This window comes from Bos javanicus, chromosome 2 (assembly GCF_032452875.1).
Source record: "Bos javanicus breed banteng chromosome 2, ARS-OSU_banteng_1.0, whole genome shotgun sequence".
NCBI lineage: Eukaryota > Metazoa > Chordata > Mammalia > Artiodactyla > Bovidae > Bos > Bos javanicus.
In genome coordinates this window covers 111,596,382-111,618,139 of record NC_083869.1, presented here as the reverse complement: position 1 = coordinate 111,618,139, position 21,758 = coordinate 111,596,382, and the positions used below count along the sequence as shown (strand labels likewise).

Below are 21,758 nucleotides of genomic sequence, written 5' to 3'. Positions count from 1 at the left end.
AGGTTAGAACCAGAAGCAATTCAGATTGTTGAAGGTAAAGTAACATTTTGTTCCAAATTATTAGTCAAAAATGATTTTTTTGAAAAAAGTTCATGAAATAAAACACAAGTCTGACCAGTTTTCAAATACAAGCAAAACAAAACAAAACTTTCTTGGATTTATCACAAACTTTGGCTCCTTTCAATTCAGTTCAGTTCAGTTCATTTGCTCAGTCATGTCCGACTCTTTACGACCCCATGAACTGCAGCGCGCCAGGCCTCCCTGTCCATTACCAACTCCCAGAGTCCACCCAAACCCATGTACATCAAGTTGGTGATGCCATCCAACCATCTCATCCTCTGTCATCCCCTTTTTCTCCTGCCTTCAATCTTTCCCAGCATCAGGGTCTTTTCCAGTGAGTCAGCTCTTTGCATCAGGTGGCCAAAGTACTGGAGTTTCAGCTTCAACATCAGTCCTTCCAATGAACACCCAGGACTGATCTCCTTTAGGACATACTGGTTGGATCTCCTTGCAGTCCAAGGGACTCTCAAGAGTCTTCTCCAGCACTGCAGTTCAAAAGCATCAATTCTTTGGCGCTCAGCTTTCTTTATAGTCCAACTCTCACATCCATACATGACCACTGGAAAAACCACAGCCTTGACTAGATGGATCTTTGTTGGCAAAGTAATGTCTCTGCTTTTGAATATGCTATCTAGGTTGGTCATAACTGGCTCCTTTCTTAATTTTTAATAATACAGAAAATTGGAACCATTTTGAGTAAAGAAAACACTTTTTTTTTTCTCCTAAAAGAATAAAATGTGTTTTATGGGTTTCTATGAAAATGGTAATTCAGACGTCATCTCCTTCCATTTTACCAGAATTTTTTGAAAAAGTTAATTAAATTTACTATTACTGGTCATAATATGACCAACTCACAGAGTTACTTTGAGCATAAAGTTAAATAGCAAAAATAATTCCTGGCAAGTACTGAATGCTAAGTATGTGTCGGGGCAGTCCTAAGTACTTCACATGGATAATTCTTCATATTAACTTCACTAGGTTAATTTAGCATGTTTGAGGGTAAATAGTTCACCCAAAGCCACACAGCTAGCAAGTGTTTGGATCAGAATTGGAAGCAGACAGCCTGGCTTCAGAACCCGTGCTCTTTGACAGCTCTGTTGTGTGGCATGGTGCTCTGTGTTCAGGAGGTTGTTCTTGTTCAGTTACTTAGTCGTGCCCAACTCTTTGCAACCCCATGGACTGCAGCACACCAGGCTTCACTGTCATTCACCATCTCCTGGAGTTTGCTCAAACTCATGTCCATTGAGTTGGTGATGCCATCCAACCATCTTATCCTCTGCAACCAGGAGGTACTTGGGGCCATTGGCTCCCTTCCTCCCTATTGATAGAGCTATGACAGCAGCTCTACAGATGCTAGCTTTCAGAGGCATGATGACAGCATCTTGAAGAAGAAATGTCCTCTCTCCTCTGAGTTTCATAGACCCAAAGCCTGTTCTGAAGGAAAGAGATTTCCCTAAGCCATTATCCATATGGACCAGGGCTGGTTAGGCAGGAGAGGAGAGCTGGCCAGAATAGCAGTAGCACCAAGAAGCTGCTGTTTCCTGAGGCTGCCTGTGCTAATACAAAACAGAGCAGGATACGTCACAGGACAGAGCGGACCAGCAAGCCACCTGGAGTTCTGGAAGGCTGGGAAGCAATTGGAGGTGAAAAAGCAATACCTTATCCAGCCATGATGCAGTTGAGATTGAAAAAAAAAAAAAAGTTTACTCTCAGTGAACTTCTCTTTAGTTTAAATTGTGCTATGTTTTTAATCAGGATATAGTTGCCTCACAACATTGTGTTACTTTCTGCTATACAATGAAGTGAACCCACAACATGTAGACATATATCCCCTCCCTCTTGGACCTCCCTCCCACCCCGCCCTTCATCCCAGCCACCTAGTTCATCACAGAGCACTGAGCTGAGCCTCCTGTGCTACACGGCAGGTTCCCAGTAGCTATCTATTCTATACATGGTAATGTATATGTGGGGGCTTCCCTGGTAGCTCGGCTGGTAAAGAATCTGCCTACAATGCCGGAGACCCTGGTTTGATTCCTGGGTCAGGAAAATCCCCTGGAGAAGGGATAGGCTACCCACTCCACTGAATATATAGTGGCTTCCCAGATGGCTCTATTGGTAAAGAATCTGCCTGCCAATTCAGGAGACATGACAGATGCAGGTTTGATTCCAGGGTGGGGAAGATCCCCTGGAGGAGGGCATGGCAATCCACTCCAGTATTCTTGCCTGGAAAATTTATGGACAGAGGAGCCTGGTGGGCTATGGTCCTCAGCGTCACAAAAAATTGAACACGACTGAGGTGACAGCACTCACACACACACACAGTGTATATATGTCAATCCCAATCTCTCAATTCATCCCACCTACCCCTACCCTGTAAACCTCCCCCCAACTCTTATCCACACATCTGTTCTCTACATCTTTGTCTATATTCCTGCCCTGTGAAAGAAAACAAAAAATCAAAACTATAATCTGTAGTAAAATGACCCTTATTTAGCCAAAGTATTTTTTCTTAAAAAAATAAAATTGTACTATTTTTGATTTTTAGAAATTTTATATTTTCAGTTGTCTTGATCACTGAGTCTTTTTCGTGCAATGAGAGTACCTCACCTAGTCCCAGCTCTGACCCTGCTGTGGTTGCCTGGTGACCTGGATTTATGCCGATCCTTCAACATAGCTGTCTGGTCTTGAGTAAACTCTTTGACATGTGTTCTGATCTATGTAATGGACATAAAACTCTTTCCACAACAGAGGGATTTAGTGATAATCAAAGGAGCTGGCATGACACTTAGTCATAATCAAAAGTGCTCTAAGCTTGATAAATGTGGGTGAGAGGGAAGTACTGCAGAAATTCATTACTCTCTTTATATTTACAGCAAAAATTAGTGATGCCCCAACTGGATCACTGGTGACAGAAAAGAACGAGGAAACACCCCACTGAAAAGAGATCAGGCCCTCAGGTGAGGAGCATCTAGAAGGAAAACTTGTTGCCTCTTCCATCTGCCCTGGCAAAAGTGGAGACCCTGGGCAGGGGCTCCTGCTTCAGGCTTAACATCTTCCTTCTCTCACTTATAGTTTGCGTATATTATCCAGGCACATTTCTAAGGCCTTGGATCCCAAACCTTTAAAGGAGCCAGACTCTACCAAGTGAAAATTTTGACAAAAATTTAAGTCCTGACCCACTGTCCTTGTGTTGCTGCACTTATGGCTGAAAGCATCAGCCACCAGATGTTTCTTCTCACCCATTTCAATCCAGTCTCTCAGAACTGGGTGTGTGTGTGTGTGTGTGTGTGTATGCGCGCACGCACACTCATGTTCAAAGAGTCATGTCCAACTCTTTGTGCCCCATGGTTTGTAGTACATCAGGCTCCTCTCTCCATGGAGCTTCCCAGGCAAAAATACTGGAGTGGATTGCCATGTCCTCTTCCAGGGGGTCTTCCTGACCCAGGGGTCAAACCTGCATCTCCTACATTGGCAGTGGAAACCTAAATCCCCATTTATTATAGGACTTAATGCAGGCTCTCACATCTACTTTCCTGGAAAACTATAGGAAAAGACCTTGTGGACGGGGGCAGAAAAAAATCAAACTGGGCAAAAAATGTTCTGAAGGGGCAAAATAATGTCTACCACCATCATAGTATTTCCAGATTATTCTGAGATGACTTGTGCAAAAAGCACAAGCTTTTAAAAATCAAATAACACCACATCCATTTTGATGTATTTGTCCTAAATATACCAAATTTAGTTTTTAAATAAATGTCCCCCAAATTTGAGCAATTTAATCCCCTTCTCTATAATTATGATGTTGAAATGGAAGCCAAAGGAAGGGTTGATGAGTTTCATATGGATGGAGAAAGCTTGTGCACAAGAGTCAAGGGTCTTAGAACAAACCAGAGACTTGCCATGTGGCTGAAGGAAGAGTCTATTAAGCAGATCTTCACTTGGAGGCTTGTTTATGCTGCTATGTTTACAACCAGTGGAACTACTTGATTGTGTTAAAAATTATTGAGCATGTTTCCTCAGACCTTCACATGGTGTACAAGCACCTATTCACTTGCCTAGTTAGTCCTTTACCCACTTTAATGTGTCAGATCATTTAACCATTCAAGACTAAGCCAAGTGGGAAAGAAACTCTTAAGTTATACTTCCAAGTGAACCTTTCTTATGCAGTATTCCTCTGTCAAGGACTGCATTGGTAAATCTTCCAGCTGATATTTCTGTATTTCAGTTGCATCCTGCAGACCTGACACCAAGGCTGTGCTCCTGTTAGAAATGATGCATTTTGTTTTTAATGTATTGATCTTTTCCTGTGTACAATCAATAAACATATTGTTAGAAAAATGAATCACATCTCTCTCCATCTCCAGGAAGTGCTTCAGGATTAGCCTTCACTAATATCATACAGCTAATGACAACAGATAAGGGGGAAAGGGAGTGAACTTATTCACGATAGGATAAAGATATCAGATAAACAAGCAAGCAGCTCTTCCCAAGACCAAATAGATGGATTTTCCAGGGTCCTCCTGGCTGCAGAGATTTTCCTGAAATATGCATATATAAGAACAAACAGAGAGTGAGCTGGCAGATTCCAAGCATCTGATTGTAAGCTCCTTGATGTAAAGTGTTTTGCTTTAGCACAGGAGAAACGGATCAGGCTGTAGAACATTTTCTAAGATTCCTAAGGTGTTTATATTGGACCTGCTCTTGTAGCTTAGCTACAGTCAATTACAGTATTATCCAAACCTCTTCAACTCCAGACTTCTAACCATCATTATGAACCCTCCATCAAGTGAACAAAGAATAAATATATACCTCTGCTTAGTCTTCTTCATTCAGTCATTTCCGAAAAACATATTGAGTGCCTACTCAAGTTAGTAATCTACTGCTTTGTAACAGATAATCCATTTGCAGCCAGTTAAGCTCACCAGTGCTTTTCTCCTCATGCGGACCCAGTATGGGACTGCTGCAAACAGTAGCCTGTTGCCTGCATAAGTTGCCCTAAAAGAACATGGAGACAGCTTTTGCCAGTGGACGTTCATGCCCAGCATGCTGTCCCCAGTCTACCCTCCAGACAGGTGTGCATGTTGCCTTTGGAAAGTCCCAATACCCAGTGGCCAGGGTCCATGTTGGCCAAATCATAATGTCCATCCACACCAAGCTGTAGAACAAGAAGTGTGTGATTGAGGCCCACCAGGCAGGGCCAAGTTCAAGTTTCGTGGCCGCCAGAAGACCCACATGTGCAAGAAATGGGGATTTACTAAGTTTAATGCTGATGAATTTGGAAACAAGGTGGCAAGAAAGTGGCTCATTCTGGATGACTGTAAGGTCAAATGCACCCCTAATCATGCCTCCTGGACAAATGTTGGGCCCTGCACTCATGAAAACCTTGGTGCTCAAGGTTTGAGAGCCCCTTCTTACTTATGCTCACTAATAAATCCTACTTTCCTATCAAAAAAGAGAATCCATACCTGATGGCTTAAAGCAATACACAATGATTATCTCACATTTTCTTTGGGTCAGATATCTGGACATAGTTTACCTGGGTCCTCTGCTTCTGGATCTCTCACAGGCTGTACAGAAGGGGTCTTGGGGCTACAATCATCTCAAGGCTTGACTAGGGAAGGATGCACTTCAAGGCTCACGTGGTTGTTGGCATTCCCAAGTTCCTTGCAGACTGTTGTCCAGAAGCCAGCCTTGGTTCCTAGTTTCATGGGCTTCTCCAATATGGCAGCCTGTTCAATGAAGATGTAAGCCAAGGAAACAAGAGAGAGAGAGTCTGCTAGCAAGACACAGGGGGTCAAAATTTTGTGTAACTCAATTATAAATGTGACATCCCAATTTTTTGTCCATATACTATTCTCAGAAGAGAGGCATTAACTAGTTTCTTCCCACATTCAAGGGTAGGGAATTACACAAAGGGGTAAATACTAAGATGGGTATCCCTGGAAGCCAGGTCAGAAGTCACCAACCACACTTCTCTGTGGCAGGCTCTGTGCCTTGTGAAGAAGATATAGTGATAAACCAGAAAAATAAGGCTCACCCCCTCCTGAAGCATTGTCTGGGTTTGAGATACTGAATCATGAAACTCCAGGTTGTTGTTGATTTGCTAACTCATGTCTGACTCTTTATAATCCCATGGACAGCAGCATGCCAGGCCTCCCTTTATTCACTATCTCTTAGAGTTTGCTCAGACTCATGTCCATTGAGTCAGTGATGCCGTCCAACCATCTCATCCTCTGTTGCCCCTTCTTCTCCTGCCCTCAACCTTTCCCAGCATCAGGGTCTTTTCCAAAGAGTTGTCTCTTCGCATCAAGTGGCCAAAGTATTGGAGCTTCAGCTTCAGCATCAGTCCTTCCAAAGAATATTCAGGGTTGATTTCCTTTAGGATTGACTGGTTTGATCTCCTTGCTGTCCAAGGGACTCTTGAGAGTCATCTCCAGCACCACAGTTCAAACTCTAAGAGATATCTATAATATGGAGATGGGACAAAACAGGAGAGTACAGAGCTTCAACCATGTTTTCTCAGAGGTCCTTAGAGGTCAACTGGATGAATGAGAAGTGGGTCTCTGAAAATTTCTTTAGAACTCACTAGGGTAACATAGACGGAGTATGTGGTTGCTAATAGGCAGTAATGAAAAAGCACAAAAAATTTCCTCTAATAAAACTCCTGCTTCAAGTCTCTTACAAGAGGAAAATATCTTTCATGCCTTTCATGTCTTACTTACAAATGTGTTCTAATGCAACTATTTCTGGAACAAGTTATAGATTGTCACATGGATAAACTAAAGCACAAAACATTTGGATATCAGATTCTTCATGAAAGTAATTTGATAGGGGAGATTCCTGCCATGGTGGGGAATAGGAAGAACAAGGGGAACTGGCAGTAATTTTCCTCATTACTTCAGAGAGTAGCCCCTCCTTGAAAAATAGGGAGAACAATAGTACTTTATGTGACTGGCAGAATAACAACCCTACAAAGATATGCACACCCTAATATCCAGATTTTGTGACTGTGTTACTTAACATGGCAAAAGGGACTTTTCAGATGTGATTAAGATTATGAGGCTTGAGAACGAAGTTGTGCCATTTGCGGGATGTGGATGGGCCTAGAGACTCTCATACAGAGTGAAGTGAGTCAAAAAGAGAAAAACAGTTATCATATGTTAACACATGTATATGTATATGGAACCTAGAAAAATGGTACTGATGATCTTATTTGCAAAGCAGAAATAGAGACATAGACATAGATATCAAACATATGGTAAAAGGGGAAAGTGTGGTGGTGGGATGAATTGAGAGACTGAGATTGGCATACATACACTGTTGATACTATGTATAAAATAGATAACTGGTGAGAACCTACTGTATAGCACAGGGAATTATACTCAGTGCTCTATGGTTACCTAAATGGAAAGGAAATCCAAAAAAGAAAGGATATATGTATATGTACAGCTTGCTTCCCTGGTAGTTCAGTTGGTTAAAAATCCGCCTGAAATGCAGGAGACCCCGGTTAGATTCCTGAGTCTGGAAGATCCTCTGGAGAAGGGATAGACTACTCACTCCAGAATCCTTGGGCTTTCCTGCTGGCTCAGATGGTAAAGAATCCATCTGCAATGCAGGAGATCTGGGTTCTATCCCTGGGTTGGGAAGATCCTCTGGAGGAGGGCATGCCAACCTCCTCCAGTATTCTTGCTTGGAGAATCCCATGGACAGAAGAGCCTGGCAGACTACAGTCCATGGGGTCACAAAGAGTTAGACATGCCTGAGCAACTACTCACAGCACAGCATTCACTTTGCCATACAGTGTAAATTAACACAACTTTGTGAAGCAAGTATACTCCAAGAAAAATTAATTTAGGAAAGAAAAAGATTATGAACCTTGAAATGGGATGGTTATCCTGGATTAGCTATGTGGATACCGTGTAGTCACACAAGTCTTTAAAAGGGAAGAGCAGAATGAGAAATACAAAGAAAGAAGAAGGCAGGAGAGATTCAAAGCCCGAAGATAAGAGGACAAGGGCAAGAATCAAGGAATCTGGGTGGCCTCTGGCAGCTGGAAACATTCTTAAGCCAAAAGCCAGCAAGGACATGGAAACCTCAGTCCTGCCTGCAACTGAAGACAATCCTGCCAAAACCCGAATGAGTGAGGAAATGGATTCTCCCCCAGAGCCCTCAGAAAGAATGCAGCCCTGTAGACCCTGTGATTTTAGCCCTGTGAGATCCGACTCAGACTTTGACCTTCAGAACCCTAAGATAATAAATCTGTGCTGTTTTAAGCTAAGTTTGTGGTAATTCATCATGACGGCAAAAGAAAATTAATATCCTTACTCATTGGATTGTTATAAGGACTCATATCATGAATATATGTTGAGAGTACTGGAAATGTATCTGGCACACAGCAAGCAAGCACTATGCATGTGTTTTCCATTATTATGACCTGGCAACCTGGGCGTTCTTAGCTGATGGATGGAAAAACATGGCCCAGCCGGGGTAAAAAAAGGCTTAAGGAATGTCTCCACATACTGTTTATTTCCAAATAAATCTCCTTTAATGATCACATATGTCATGTAATAAGCCGCAGGTTCCTGATGCCAGAGCCTGAAAGGAAGGTGACCAGTGAACGATATTTTTAGTATGACCCAGCAAACTGAATAAAAGGGCCATTGACCTCTTAAGATCTAACATTCTTTTTTGTCATTCTAGTAAAGTAGTTTTCTCTGGATTTAGAATAAAACATTTAGCATGGAAATAAGACCTGAACGATATGCCAAACCTAAAAACAAATCTATTTCATGATATGTGTTCATCTGATTATATTATCAGAATACCTTTTTTTTTTCTCCCTCTTTTTGTGTTTATTCACCACCATATGCCCAGTGCTTGCATTGCCAACACCAGCTACAGACTTGCTCACTGATGGAGGTGGAATTGCTGGAAGAAATATTAGGGTTATTTTTTTTACCCTACTTCTCCTTCCTTTTTAAAATTTATTTATTTCAATTGGAAGATAATTTCTTTACAATATTGTGTTGGTTTCTGCCATACATTAACATAAATCAGCTGTTGGTATACATATGTGCCCTCCCTGGTGGTTCAATGGTAAAGTATCTCATTGCCAATGCAGGAGACACAGGTTTGATCCCTGTTGCTAGGACTATCCCCTGGAGAAGGAAATGGTAATCCACTCCAGTATTCTTGCCTGGGAAATCCCATGGACAGAGGAGTCGAGTGGTCTATAGTCCATGGAGTCGCAAAAGAGTCAGACATGACTTAGCAACTAAACAACAACATATCTTTCTAATCAGATCCATACTTAATTAACAAACACTTAAGATTAAGAAACTTGAAGGTAGTAAAGGAAACCAAGATCTTCAGAACTAGTCCTATCATAAGGGAGTTTATCAACTAGTGGAGATATTAAAATGCATGCCAAAGTATAACACTCAGTATAGGATAATTCATGATAAGACGGTGGTCTCAAAGTGTGGGATATTTACTCTGTGGCATGCAGGGTGATCCCAGGCCATGCAAGAACAGAGCACTAAATTACAATGAATCCAGAAAGCCTCTCTGCTTTCCATCTATTTGACTAGCTTCAGAAGAAAGTTTCATTTTCATTCTAGGGTGCCTTCAACATTCTTCTCACACTTGGTTTGTCTCCCTCTGCACCACCCAGGGAAGAAGCCCCAGGCTTGAGAGGCCCAGGCTGGCCCCGCATAGCTAAAATTTAATTACATTGTTTGGCTCCTGCTATATTTATTTCCATGGATACCTTCTGTTTATGGCAAGTGAAACACTTTTCTATTTTCGGTAGTGGTTTAATGTTTTCTTTTTAAAATTACTTCACTTAAAGTTTTAAAAAGTGAATCCAATTTCAATTTGTTGGAAGTGAATACTGCCCCAGATGGTTCATTGATATGGCAACAATTATCGAAGTGTTATAAGAATAACTAAAGTTTTGGATAATAAAATGGAGTGTGTGGTAAAGGCATGGATATAATATTTGAGAGGAGGGAGTCACTATAGGCCACTTGATTGATCGGGTTCTGAGAGGCCATGAGACAGGAAGTGGAGTTTGTTGCTGGGTAGTAAGAGAGGAGTTGTTGTTGTTGTTTAGTTGCCAAGTCATGACTGACTCTTTGCAACCCCATGACCCGTAGCCCATCAGGCTCCTCTGTCCATTGGATTTCCCAAGCAAGAATACTGGAGTGAGTTGTCATTTCCTCCTCCAGAGGATCTTTCAGACCCAGGGTTCAAACCCACGTCTCTTGCATCAGCAGGTGGATTCTTTACCACTGAGCCACCAGAGGAGTCCAAGAGAGGAATAGAGTTAGCTAAGGTTGAAGATATGATGTAGAGATGCAGGGGTGGGAAGCTTGAACCAAAGCAGAATGACCTCAGAAGACAGTGATCAGGGCATTTCTACTAAAGTAAAGGTGTGTGTGTGGTGGGGAGGGGGTGATGTCATGACAGGTGAACCTTAAGAGGGTTGTAGAAAACCTTTCATTACAAGCTCTCCTCCATTGCATCATCTGAAAATTGCTTCCTGCATCTCTCCAGGAGCTGACTGAGAACTAGTTCCCAGGTGCCCTGTGATAATGAAATATAAGGAGGCCCTTCCTACACTTTGGGCTCCTGTGTCCCTGCATTGATGTGGTTGTTGTGTCTCTTTCATGCACCTCAAACCTTCTGCTGCACAATCCATCAATAAAGACTATGGGGCCCTCCAATGTGTTAACACCAACATTCACTTGATTTATGTACCATCTGGACCATTTGCAATGAGGAGATAACAGGTATCTCCCTTATTTTCAAGAGCCTGCCACTCAAGGAGATGCCATCCATTGAGTTTAACACAAACACTCATGATTTGTTTAAAATGTGTAAGCTTAAAAATGTCCTCTTTTATCCCTAGGAATTCCCCGATAGCCATTCTAAAATTAATCATGTATACTCCTCATCTGCACTTAATGGTAATGGAAGGATTGAATTTCATGGGGTGACATGGATGCAGCTGACAGTTTTAGGGTTTTACATTTCACATATTTTAAATTCCTTTTTTAAAAGAGTATATGTATTTAAAGCATAAAAGATGAGAGTGTTTGACCTCAGGATTGTTGTGTTTCGCTTATAATATTCATGATGGTACTGTACTTCCTCTCTCCATCTGCAAAGACACCTTCAATCTTTCTGATCACCATTCATGGCTACTCCATTTCTTAATGCTAAGGTCATAAGAATCCCAAGGGGAAAAATAATGGAAGCTCAGTTGGTTTAGTGTCCTGGAAAAGTAGGAGCTTGCTGACTGGGTTATTAGAAGGGCAAAAGGAAATCTTTGAAACCAGAGATTTGGGTTGCCAGACATGGTCACCTATCATGGGGACTGAAGTCTTTGGATTCAGACACTATATATCCACCCTTTGTATCCTTTGAAAAGTATCACAAGATACAATGATGTCTTACCATGAATAATAAACTCCTTAGAGTCATCATGAGACAAAAGACAATGTATAAAACTTGATAGAAAAGAGGCTTAAGAGAGAATCAGTACATGGAAAAAAACGAGTTTAGTAGGCTTACTTTGAATGCCTGGTGAAGAAAAGATGGGTGATGTACAAAGTACTTATTACAGTATAGCATAGGCACCGCAAGGATGTCAGCCCAGTCAGAACGGGCACAGGTCCTCAACAGCTGGTAGGGCTACAGCTGAGTAGCAGTACTAAAAAGAGGGGCTGCCATTTAGGAGGGCACTCCAGGGACAAGCTCGAGAACTCATGTAATGTCCACTCATTCAAAAAGAGGATGTTTACTGTTACCACTGTGTGCAATCTCAAGGGGTCCATTTTGCCTGAGCTGCTTCACACTGAGTTCATTAGGTCATGAGCTTCATGGAGATCCATTAGGAAAAAGACCCATCTGACCCCACATGATGGTGAGAGACAAGTGACAACCTGGCTTTCTCAGACAAAGTCTTTCATCTTAACTCTGGTGTTTTCATCTATGGACGTTGTAAAGTTAACAAGCAATTGTCCTTTTAGGCTGTCATTTGAGCCTAGTGCTTTCAGAAAAGCTGATGTAGAACCATGACAAATGACACAGGGGTTAAAAATTACCAACCGTGGTGGAATGATACACTAAAATTGTCATTAAAATGTCACATTTCTCCCAATGGATGATTAAAAGCATATTGTCTTCTTGAGACACTGGAAAAATGGCAAGACAAGAAATTTTCTGCTCAACTGATGATCAATCAGCTAGAAAAAAGCATTTCAGTTGAGCCACCAAGTTGTAGAAGAAAAAAGAGGAATCTTTTGGGCCACAAAATTATATAGTGGACATCCACTATCTGTGCATATCCAGCATGTGTGTCACTCATTCTTTTGGTAAAGGCACCCCATTTTCCCTGGGGACTAAACCTCTCCTACTCTCAAGTCCAAGTTTCTCCATCTTCTGACTCCAGAGATGGGCCTATGACACAGACCACGTTCAGCAAAATGTTGAGTCCTCTTGGACACAGCAATTGCTATAGAAATGGGCACGAGTCAAGTGAAATCAGTAAGAGTCAATGAGACTCAGCCTTGAGTCCTTTTTTTAGAATAGCAGAAGAGGAACCTTCATTCCACTAGGGTTGCTGAGTGGATAGAATGTCAGCCTAGCATCACTGGTAAACATCCTGCTAATGCTGGGCTGGAGGAAACACAAGCTGGAATCAAGATTGCTGGGAGAAATATCAATAACCTCAGATGTGCAGATGACACCACCCTTATGACAGAAAGTGAAGAACTAAAGAGCCTCTTGATGAAAGTGAAAAAGGAGAGTGAAAAAGTTGGCTTACAGCTCAATATTCAGAAAACTAAGATCATGGCATCTGGTCCCATCACTTCATGGAAAATAGATAGGGAAACAGTGGAAACATTGGCTGGCTTTATTTTTAGGGGCTTCAAAATCACTGCAGGGGGTGAGTGCAGCCATGAAATTAAAAGACACTTACTCCTTGGAAGGAAAGTTATGACCAACCTAGACAGCATATTAAAAAGCAGAGACATTACTTTGTCAACAAAAGTCTGTCTAGTCGAGGTTATGGTTTTTCCAGTAGTCATGTATGGATGTGAGAGTTGGAGTATAAAGAAAGCTGAGCACCAAAGAATTTATGCTTTTGAACTGTGGTGTTGGAGAAGACTTTTGAGAGTCCCTTGGACTGCAAGGAGATCCAACCAGTCCATCCTAAAGATCAGTCCTAGGTGTTCATTGGAAGGACTGATGTTGAAGCTGAAACTCCAATACTTTGGCCACCTGATGTGAAGAGCTGACTAATTTGTAAAGACCCTGATGCTGGAAAAGATTGAGGGCAGGAGGAGAAGGGGACAACAGAGGATGAGATGGTTGGATGGCATCACTGACTCGATGGACATGGGTTTGGGTAGACTCCAGTAGCTAGTGATGGACAGGGAGGCCTGGTGTGCTGTGATTCATGGGGTCGCAAAGAATTGGACACAACTGAGTGACTGAACTGAACTGACCACAAGGAGAGCCAAGTTTGGGTGAAATGAATAAGTTCTAGTGGGGAAGGTGGGAGGAAACTTTAAGGGGACATATATATAGCTATGGCTGATTCGTGTTGATGTATAGCAGAAACCAACACAATATTGTAAAGTAAGTATCTTCCAATTAAAATTAAATTCTGAAAAAGAAGCTCTAATGGCAACTTCTGAACATCTGTACTGAACCCTTGGATTAAACCTTAAACTTGAACTTAAGTATCCTGTTTATTTAAATTAATTTGAAAGGACTTTCTAAACAATACAGGTTTTTTTGCCAGGGGCATTTGTATCTGCTTATTCTAGGTAACAAGTTGAAAGTCTTTGTTTCTTGGTAAAAAAAATTTTAGATTTCAAAATTTGCAAGATGGGAGCATTCCCTGTGACCCTGAACTTTCTCTCTAGGCAACAGTCAATTGTTCTGGTCCTGAATAGAATTCAGAGCCATGAAGAGATGGACAAGCAGTCTGAAATGCCAATCTTAGGAATGGTCCATCCTAAAGGAGGGAAGTCTAACTCTTGACATAGAGACATAAATCCTAATTCAGCAAAGCCATCTGTGATTTTTTTTCCCAGTCTGTGGAGCTGCACAAAACAGTTTTTTTTTTTTTTTTTTTAGTAATTACTCTTTACTATATTCTGTCTAATTTAATTTTATATCCCATTTTTTCATTGCCAAACTCTATCTTGAGAGCTAGAAATAACATCACTGTCTATCAAAGTATCTGGTATTTGGAAAAATCTTTAAAAGCATGGAAGAAAATTAGAGATGTGTGATAAAGAATACATTGTCCTACAGCAGTTAATTATGGGTCTGACTGAAAGGAAAAGACTTCCATGTAAATAAATTTTTTAAAGGACTGATTTTTACTGGGAGGGTGAGAGTGACCATATGGGAACGAAAACATCCATTCTAATGGACTGGAGGGCCAACAGCTATAAATCTACATCTTCCTATGGTATCAATTCTCTGCTTGTAGACAAAAAAAAAGGATATATGAATGTTTGCTAGTCTTGTTTTCTTTTCACTTTATCTTGTGTTACCATTAGATCAATATAATTAGAGACGGGACCATTGGGATTACTAGGGAAGCAGTAAAACAATAAAGTAGATTAACTGATCTTGGCTTAGCAGTTGCCAGTTGTGTGGATTTAGACATGTGCCTTGATTTTTTGGAGCCTTAGTTTTTCCATGTGTACAATGGGAAAGATTACTGGCCACTAGTGTATATGAGATTAAAAAAAAAAAAACTACATATGAAACATGAAATTTCTTAAGGGCTCAATAAATAATTTTAAAAAATATTTCTTATTACTATTCTTCTATTATTATTATCAGTTTAAATCCCTCAGGTAGGATCTAATATTTCAAGGGGTTTTACGGGTCTTAGCCCAGAATTACTCAGTTGAGTAATCAGGCTTCTAGGTCTAGAACTCAGGCTTCTAGAATTAAAGATCTGTGCATTTCCCACCTTCAAAATATTCTATCTGCCTCATATTTTTAACTACAGTTAGGAAGCTCCAGATATTTTCTTTAAAAAAAGTTATGAAAAAACTGTGGGAAATAAAAGTACAGATGATAATTTAAGTCTGTTAAATTTCAAACAGTTATCGAAGGATAAGTATATTTAAGTCTACAAAATTAATGTGATAAAAAATTCCATGCTGTACACCAAGGAGATAATCAATTATGAATTTCCCCAGAATATTTGAGGAAACTCTCTAAGCCTGACTGAGAAGAAACGCTCCTTAGCTAAAATTATAGAGACTAATTTCCCTGGAACAAAGAAATTACAGGAACAGGACAGAAGGCAGATACAAATCTTAATTAAGTCAAGTCTTCATCTGATGTTATACATGTGTCTTTCTTACCTAATTTGGTTTCTTGGCATTTTAGGAGTTCTCCACCAAGGGCTATCTTCCCAATAAAGAACTTTATTCTCATATTTCAAACTTTTCCTTCTTCTTATTTCTCTCTCCCATTCTTCATTCCAAATTTACACAAGGCATCCTGTTTTCTCTGGACTCTGTTGGATGGAAACTATTCAATCTGACCTACTGCTCTGGGTTAATTGTGTGACAAGGAGCTAAAGCTCAGGAAGCCACGCTCTCAGGACCTATCTGCACTGCACATGAACCTTCTAGAAGCTCAAGGTCTTAACCCAAAGGAAGAAGGTTAATGAGAGACACTTCAGATAAGTGTGAAGGATAGGATAAAGACAAGAGTAGCTGATGGTGGTGCTCATTGACAGTAAAAATCCCTTGCTTGGATAAAATGAAAAGCTGCTTACTCCAGCATCTTGTAGAGCTTTCCTGAAAGTTGGGCAAGATAGTTTTGTTTTAAGTTAACCCCAGAATTCATTCTTACATCCACATACTGAATTTGACTTGAACTTAGATCTCTATAAAAATATCCTTGAAAAGTGTTAGTCGTGCAGTCATGTCTGACTCCTTGCAACTCCATGGGCTGTAGCCCATCAAGTTCCTCTCTCCATGGGATTTTCCAGGCAAGATACTGGAGTGGGTTCCATTCCCTTCTCCAGGGGATCTTCTCAACCCAGAGATTGAACCTGAGTCTCATGTCTCCTACATTGTAGGTGGATTCTTTATCATCTGAGCCACCAGGAAAGCCATCTGAAGCAGCATTTAATGTTCTCCTTCAACACTGCATTTGAGATTCAGATACTGTATGAATACATACCAGAAACTAGTCAGCTCTGGATCAGATGTATGCAAATCCCTAGATCCCTAGCCCATCATACTTACATAGAATTGATGAAAGTTTGTATAAGAGAGGGATAGTTTAATTTGCTTACTTCTAACATATTTACAAATGTAGAAAATCAAATTCTTAGTTTTGGGAAATGCATCTAGAGCTCAAATTGAAACAATGACATTTTAGTATAGACTTCCAAGCTAGTGCATGATGATATTTTTTAATGATTTCTTTCATGATATTAATAAAATCTTTACAGAATTAAGTAGAGATATAATTTTTCCCTTTTGTACCACTGGGATCTTTAATACATAAAAACAGCCTGCTCTGCCAAGATGGGGACAGGGCTGTCTTGAGATGTTACTAATGAATTTAGAAAGTATTTTCCATGTGCATGGGAGGGACAGATAGAGCAAGACTAATTGATAAAGCATAACTTAGATGTTAACTCACCATGGAACATCAACCGTGCATTCCCTGCCAAAAGAATGCCTTTAGGATGTTGGATCAGAGAAACTATTTTATTCCCCAGTGTAACCAGTAGGCATAATACTCTAAGACAATCCCTGCTCTTCAAAACAAGATGGCAAAAATAATTAATTAGATTTTGTGAAATATGTAAGACATATTCATTCAAGTTAGTATTTTTGGCCAACACTCTTAGGCTTGGCCAGACAATTTTACTTGTTGGAGACAGTTGAAAACTCAAGTTTATTTAAGGGAAGTCCAAGTGTCCAAAAGAAGCCTCTCTTTCAAAGCTAGTGGAAAACCTTTTGTTTCTGATCAAATATCTTTTCCTGCAGGCCTATTAGAATCTCATAAATATTTATGATCAATTCCCTTGGTTATTTAAACATAATGATAAACTTTATTTCAGAAATCTGGAACTTTATATGGATTCATATAAAAATTCTTGATCAGAGGAGTTTTGACCACAATATCAAACCCAATAGTTCTGAAACAGAATTGGGTTTCCTTTGGGAATTTCCCAGTTTCCTTTGGGTTTGATCTGGATTAGAACCCCAGAATGGGCACAGAATTTAACCATCCATGTAAGTAAACAGAGGTACTACTCTATAACAAAGTTTTATCTTATTTCTGATATTATAAAGCTTACATTCTTGATGGAAGTTAGGGGACAAGCTGATAACTAAAGGAAGAAAACATTATTCCAAAGCAGCATTTTCTTAGTGACCTAGAACTCCAAAAAAAAAAAAAAAGAATATTGCCCAGAAAACCCTAACAAGCCAATGGGTAGAAAGTGAAGAGGAACTAAAGAGCCTCTTGATGAAGGTGAAATAGGACAGTGAAAAAGCTGACTTAAAACTCAGTATTCAAAAAGGAACATCATGGCATACAGTCCTATCACTTAATGGCAAATAGATGGGGAAAATTGTGAAAACCATGTCAGATTTCACTTTCTTGAGTTGCAAAATCAATGAGGATGGTGACTGCAGCCACAAAATTAAGATTGCCCCTTGGAAGAATAGCTATGACAAACCTAGAGATGGCTTGTGGTGCTGGAGAAGACTCTTGAGAGCTCCTTAGACAGCAAGGAGATCAAACCAGTCAGTCCTAAAGGAAATCGACCCTGAATATTCATTGGAAGGACTGAAGCTGAGGCTGGAGGTCCAATACTTTGGCCACATGATGTGAAGAGCAACACATTGGAAAAGACCCTGATGCTGGGAAAGATCAAGGGCAGGAGGAGAAGGGGACAACGGAGGATGAGTGGGTGGATAGCATCACTGGCTCAAACGGCATGAGTTTGAGCAAACTCAGGAAGATAGTGAAGGACGGGGAAGACTGGCATGCTGCATTCCACGGGGGGTCACAAAGAGTCAGACATGACTTAATGACTGAACAACAACAACAAAGATCGTTAAAATTACTGTGGCACATTTTTAGAGACTAGGTCATTTTACCTATAAGTAACTAATCCTACTTCTCAGAGTTAGTAACTCACTGCTTTCAGTGTTTTCCCCACTAGAGATAGTAACAGCACTTAATATAAATACTAGTTTAACATATACATCCATTTGCAATCTCTAAAATGGCCCTACTTTTGCTGAACTATCAACGAAAGTGATAGTTCTAGGTGATAGGGATACGGAATTGCCAAAGACATGGTCCTTGCTTTCAAAGAACACATGATTCTTTGTGGAAACAAATATTCCATGTACTGTAATGTAATATGCAGATACATTCATGGGGTACTAGGTTTAAAGTGTGGTGAGGATTCTAATAGGCATGTTGTGGCCTTGTTGTCTGACATTTGAAGAAAAGCAGAATTTCTGCAGACAGAAATGAGGGGTATTACATCCTGGGAAAGGTAACATATACTCAATGGTAAAATTCCCTAGAAATCCAACACTTAAAGTGTTGGTGTCATGAGATAGGAATTCAACTGCCTCTGTGTCAGGCACACATTTTACTGCTAAGAATTCTCATTCTCACGTAATTTAAGGAACTTCATCATCTTTGATTATTATTGTCCTCTGCCAGAAAAAAAATACATTATCCATTCTTCCTACTTTACTTGTAGAAAGTCCCACTTTGTTTTAGCCAGATCTTTTCTGTTTCACAGCTTTAACAATATAAAGTATATATTTTCCATACTTCATGTCTTCAAATGTGTTATTCATTTTTCTTTAAATAACTTCTTTTTCACTCATTGCAAACTCCCTGTTTTTTGTACATTTTGTTTCTATTTGTGCTTGCAGATCCCTATAAAAATTCTAAGAAGCATTCCTTGACCACTTCCTTAACATATGAATTGGATGCTTCTCTAGGGTACCCCTGAACTAGGGTACCCCAGACCATGTTGTATACATACCTTTCATAGCACTTATTATTCTGTATTATTATCAATGGTTTGTCCCAATCCTTTATGCTTGTTCTGCTCAGGTATAGTCATTTTCATCTCTGATTTCATAGTGATTGATTATCACACGGCCAGCATATAGAAAGCAAATCATGTTTGTTGATGAATGAATAAAATGGGAGAAATGAAATCAAGTCCAATACTTCTCATAAATCCAACATTTTTTAGTTATTTTATGATAAACCACATCAAAGATTATATGTTTTCTTGAGCACCAGTGTAGTCAAAGTATATCTTGATGATTGAAAGTGTTGCATTTTTTAGTTCCTAGGAATATATGCCCATACTCTTCAAATGCTCTCTCTGTAGATTGAACATAGACTCATAATCCAAAAATATTTCAACAGACTGGAGTAAAGATTGAATCCAAGATGTTGAAATTTGACAGAGATAAATTTAAACTTTTGTACAGCTACATGATTTGGGAGGAATGAGACCCAGCAAGAGATTAGCTGAAAAAGGCTTCAAACTGAATTTGAAAGTAACTGTGGTCTTTGTATAAATCTAGAGTATGATTTTCCCCATGAAAAGGCTAATATGATCTTCAGTTCAACTCAGTTGTGTCCAGCTCTTTAAAACCCCATGGACTGCAGCATGCCAGGCTTCCCTGTCCATCACCAACTCCCGAAGTTTGCTCAAACTTGTGTCCATTGAGTCGGTGATGCCATCCAACCATCTCATCCTCTGTCATCCCCTTCTCCTCCTGCCTTCAATCTTTCCCAGCATAAGAATTTTTTCTAAGGAGTCAGCTCTTCACATCAGGTGGCCAAAGTATTAGAGCTTCAGCTTCAGCATCAGTCCTTCCAATGAATATCCAGGACTGATTTCCTTTAGGATTGACTGGTTTGATCTCCTTGCAGTCCACGAGACGCTCAAGAGTCTTCTCCAAGACCGCAGTTCAAAAGCATCAATTCTTTGGTATCTTTTCTTGAGCTCCAAAATCAATGAGGACGGTGAGTACATGATCTTCAGTTACACTAATAAAGGTATTTTTTCTAAAATGAGGAAGTTATTTTTCTGGAGTTGAGCTGTAGGAGTTGCTTGTATATTTTTGAGATTAGTTGTTTGTCGGTTGCTTCATTTGCTATTATTTTCTCCCATTCTGAAGGCTGTCTTTTCACCTTGCTAATAGTTTCCTTTGATGTGCAGAAGCTTTTAAGGTTAATTAGGTCCCATTTGTTTATTTTTGCTTTTATTTCCAATATTCTCATAGAGGATCCTGCTGTGATGTATGTCGGAGAGTGTTTTGCCTATGTTCTCCTCTAGGAGTTTTATAGTTTCTGGTCTTACGTTTAGATCTTTAATCCATTTTGAGTTTATTTTTGTGTATGGTGTTAGAAAGTGGTCCAGTTTCATTCTTTTACAAGTGACCAGATTTCCCAGCACCACTTGTTAAAGAGATTGTCTTTAATCCATTGTATATTCTTGCCTCCTTTGTCGAAGATAAGGTGTCCATATGTGCGTGGATTTATCTCTGGGCTTTCTATTTTATTCCATTGATCAATATTTCTGTCTTTGTGCCAGTACCATACTGTCTTGATAACTGTGGCTTTGTAGTAGAGCCTGAAGTCAGGTAAGTTGATTCCTCCAGTTCCATTCTTCTTTCTCAAGATCGCTTTGGCTATTCGAGGTTTTTTGTATTTCCATACAAATTGTGAAATTATTTGTTCTAGCTCTGTGAAGAATACTGTTGGTAGCTTGATAGGGATTGCGTTGAATCTATAAATTGCTTTGGGTAGTATACTCATTTTCACTATATTGATTCTTCCAATCCATGAACGTGGTATATTTCTCCATCTATTAGTGTCCTCTTTGATTTCTTTCACCAGTGTTTTATAGTTTTCTATATATAGGTCTTTAGTTTCTTTAGGTAGATATATTCCTAAGTATTTTATTCTTTCCGTTGCAATGGTGAATGGAATTGGTTTTCACAAGCAACTCCTACAGCTCAACTCCAGAAAATTCAAAAAATGGGCCAAAGAACTAAATAGACATTTCTCCAAAAGACATACAGATGGCTAACAAACACATGAAAAGATGCTCAACATCACTCATTATCAGAGAAATGCAAATCAAAACCACTATGAGGTACCATTTCACACCAGTCAGAATGGCTGCGATCCAAAAGTCTACAAATAATAAATGCTGGAGAGGGTGTGGAGAAAAGGGAACCCTCTTACACTGTTGGTGGGAATGCAAACTAGTCCAGCCACTATGGAGAACAGTGTGGAGATTCCTTAAAAAACTGGAAATAGAACTGCCTTATGATCCAGCAACCCCACTGCTGGGCATACACACTGAAAACCAGAAGGAAAGAGACACGTGTACCCCAATGTTCATCGCAGCACTGTTTATAATAGCCAAGACGTGGAAGCAACCTAGATGTCCATCAGCAGATGAATGGATAAGCAAGCTGTGGTACATATACACAATGGAGTATTACTCTGCCATTAAAAAGAATACATTTGAATCAGTTCTAATGAGGTGGATGAAACTGGAGCCTATTATACAGAGTGAAGTAAGCCAGAAGGAAAACATAAATACAGTATACTAACGCATATAT

At 39.9% G+C, this 21,758-nt stretch overlaps 1 pseudogene; it reads left to right on the top strand.

The window, feature by feature from the left end:
* The first annotated feature begins 4,962 nt into the window (after window positions 1-4,962).
* On the top strand, window positions 4,963-5,077 carry LOC133236173 (small nucleolar RNA SNORA70; annotated as a pseudogene).
* The last annotated feature ends 16,681 nt before the right edge of the window (window positions 5,078-21,758 follow it).